Source organism: Pipra filicauda, unplaced genomic scaffold, assembly GCF_003945595.2.
Source record: "Pipra filicauda isolate LSUMZ 115617 unplaced genomic scaffold, ASM394559v2 scaffold795_size112054_pilon, whole genome shotgun sequence".
In the NCBI taxonomy this organism is placed as follows: Eukaryota; Metazoa; Chordata; class Aves; order Passeriformes; family Pipridae; genus Pipra; species Pipra filicauda.
In genome coordinates this window covers 25213-28399 of record NW_024104970.1, presented here as the reverse complement: position 1 = coordinate 28399, position 3187 = coordinate 25213, and positions in this window count along the sequence as shown.

The window sequence follows — 3187 nt, the reverse complement described above, 5'->3', positions numbered from 1 at the left end:
CTTCTTTAAGCTGAGTTCCAACCCAAAGAGCTCAGCAGTGTCTGCAAAGCAGGATGTTAAACGCTGCAGAGCTGCTTCTGTGTGTGCAACAAGGGCGGCGTCATCAGCATAAAGCAGCTCCCGGACAAGATGGTTTAAGGTCTTGGTGTGGGCCTTCAGTTGCCTTAGGTTGAAAAGGCTTCCATCAGTACAGTATCAAATGTAGATACTGTCCTGATCATCGAGGTCTGCCATGGCCCTTTGGAGCATCCTGCTGAAAAAGACTGTGAATAGGGTAGGAGCGAGAACGCAGCCTTGTTTCACACCACTGGTTATTAGAAAGGGCTCAGAAAGTTCATCACCATATCTGACTTGGCCATGCTGATCCTCATGGAGTGAGATGATCATTTTAAGGAACTTGAGGGGACAACCTAAATGTTCCAATATCTGCCACAGACCTTTTCTGCTCACAGTATCGAAAGCCTTGGTGAGGTTGACAAAGGTTACACAGAGACCTTTGTTCTGTTCCCTACACTTCTCTTGCAGTTGTCTGAGAACAAATACCGTGTCTGTGGTGCTCCTGTTGGCTCTGAAACCACACTGACTTTCAGGTAGCATTCCTTCTGCTCTCGGGTATTAGTATGTTCAAGAGTATTCTTGCCAGGATTTTGCCAGCAATGGAGAGCAGAGTAATACCACAGTAATTTGAGCAGTCTGATTTAGTACCTTTCTTTTTATACAAAGTGATGATGACTGCATCTCGAAGGTCTGATGGTAGTTCGCCTGGTTCCCAACAGCGCACCACAAACTCATGAAATTTAGCATGGAGTGCAAGGCCCCCACGTTTCCAGACTTTGGGTGGAATTCCATCAACCCCAACTGCCTTGCTGATTTTCACCTGCTGTATGGCCTTAAGGGTTTCTCCTAAAGTGGGGGCAGTATCCAATTCATATTTCACTGGTTGTTGTGTGATGGACTGAATTGCTGAGTCTTGGACTACACAGTTGGTGCTGAAAAGAGTCTGAAAGTGTTCAGACCATCGATTCAGAATGGAGGTTTTATCTGTTAGAAGCGTTTGCCCATCAGCACTGAGAAGAGGGCTTTGGGCTTGGTATGTAGGCCCGTATGCTGAATAAAGGATTATCTTCTTGTGTATACATATATATACACACACACTGAACAGAATGAAAATTGGAACCAAAAATGAAGTTGAAGTCTACTCAACTGTTGGTCATAAAGTGGAATTAAGTTTAGGAGAAAACATAACCTAATTAGGAGGTTATGAAAGGCACATTAGTATGTGCTGGAAAAGTAATTTTTATATATGAAAACTATTTTATGCTTTATATTATCTGTATAATACACAGTCTTACACAAACAAACCAAGGATGTGCCTGAAGTTCACACTAAAGCTCTGTACTATATTTATTGCTCTCTGTGATCAGTGCTGCATTCAGGTTACATTTGACCTGCAGATGTAATGGAACCTCAGCAGAGTACAAGAGGGCAATCAAGAAAATAATGATCTTGGGGTGGCAAAGAGGTTTCTCTACATTGCTTTTCTGTCATGAAGAAATCACTGTCCCAGAGAAATCTTTGCAGGTGACAGGCTTGAAAAGGAAACACCTTCACAGCCAGAGCGAGGAGATCAGAAACCTTGCAAAATTCAACTGCAGCCAATGTGGAGGAATCTGACTTAGTCTTGGTTTTAAATATGACTAATACTCCTCTTCCTTTAGCAGATGCACTAATTCATTTCTATAACCTGCAGCCTCCCCCAAAGTGCAGAAACTCCAGAAGTGAAATTTGTTGAAGCTGAACATCAGATCAAAAGCTTCAGGCCTCTTCCAGCACGATTTCATCAGCTCTGCCTCCTCAAGAAGTCAGGAAAAAAATACAGCTACATGCAAAGTAAATGAGCAACGTTTTCTGACTCTGAAACCAGAAAATAACGACATGAAACCCAAATGCAGCACTATCACTTGTCTTTCCAAATGCCAGCATTAATTCTCTCTCTTGCAGCTCCCAGAGACTTGTCATCCTGATTATCCTCCCCATGCCCTTGGGGACATTTTTGGAGCCAATTTAGACTTCCAATATTTTTTCTCTCCTGGAGAGAGAACTGATTTTGCCTGCACATTGTAATCCCTTTAGAAGAACTTTTCCCTTTTCTCCCTAGTTTTCCTCACTTGTTGTTATTACTTTTTTCCCCTTAAGTTTAAAAATTAAAGCCTTTGCTCTGAAAGAGGGCGAAGGAAGAATGAAGAAGCTTCAAACCAAGGAGAAAAACCTTAAAATCCGAATTTCCATGAACAGCACAACAAGTCTCCTCCTGCATTAATGCCACCTCACGAAACGGCAACGGCCTCTGCAGGCAGCTGCCTAAAAACACCCACGGCTCCTCGGGAACACAGACATGCAATTGTTATATTTTTTTCCCCCCTAAAGATTTAATTTTTCTCTTTACATTCAGCCCTTAGGTGACTCCCGAGAGCCCTCTGCAAAGCCATAAACTGACTCTTGGAGGAGCTTTTGGACACCCCCGGGATCCTCCCCCGCGCTGCCGCGGGGCCCGTGGGTGTGTGAGGGGCTGAGGGGTCGAGCGCCTGGACACTGATAAATAAATATCGGCGCGCAGGGATACGGGCCCGCCCCCGCCGCGCTGCGCAAACGGCGCAGGGATACGCAAACGGCGTAAGGCGGAGCCGCGGGCGGCAATGGAGCGGCGCTACGCAAATTGCGTAAAGGGGCCGGCAATGCCCGCGGCGCTACGCAAACAGCGTAAGGGGGGTGCCGGTAATGGCAATGGAGGGAGTTACGTAAGTTGCGTAAAGCTACGCAAATGGCGCAAGGGCCCTGCCTTTAGCGCTACGCAAATGGCGGAAGGACCCGGTGGCTTCCTAAGGGCTTGCGGAACCTTTCCCGGTTCATCCTAGTCCTCTCCAAAGGGCTCCCAGTTTGCCCCAGTCCCTCCCTAAGGGCTCCCATTTCCCTCCTAAGGGCTCCCAGTCGATCCTAGTCCCCTCCTAACGCTGCTGCCTTCAGTGCTACGCAAATGGCGTAAGGAAGGACCCAGTCCCCTCTTAAGAGCTCCCAGTTTATCCTAGTTTGTCCAAGAGCCTAAGGGCTCCCAGTTTATCCCAGTACCTCCCAGTCCCTTCCTAAGGGCTCCCAGTCCATCCCAGTGCGCCCCAGTCCGCTCCTAACG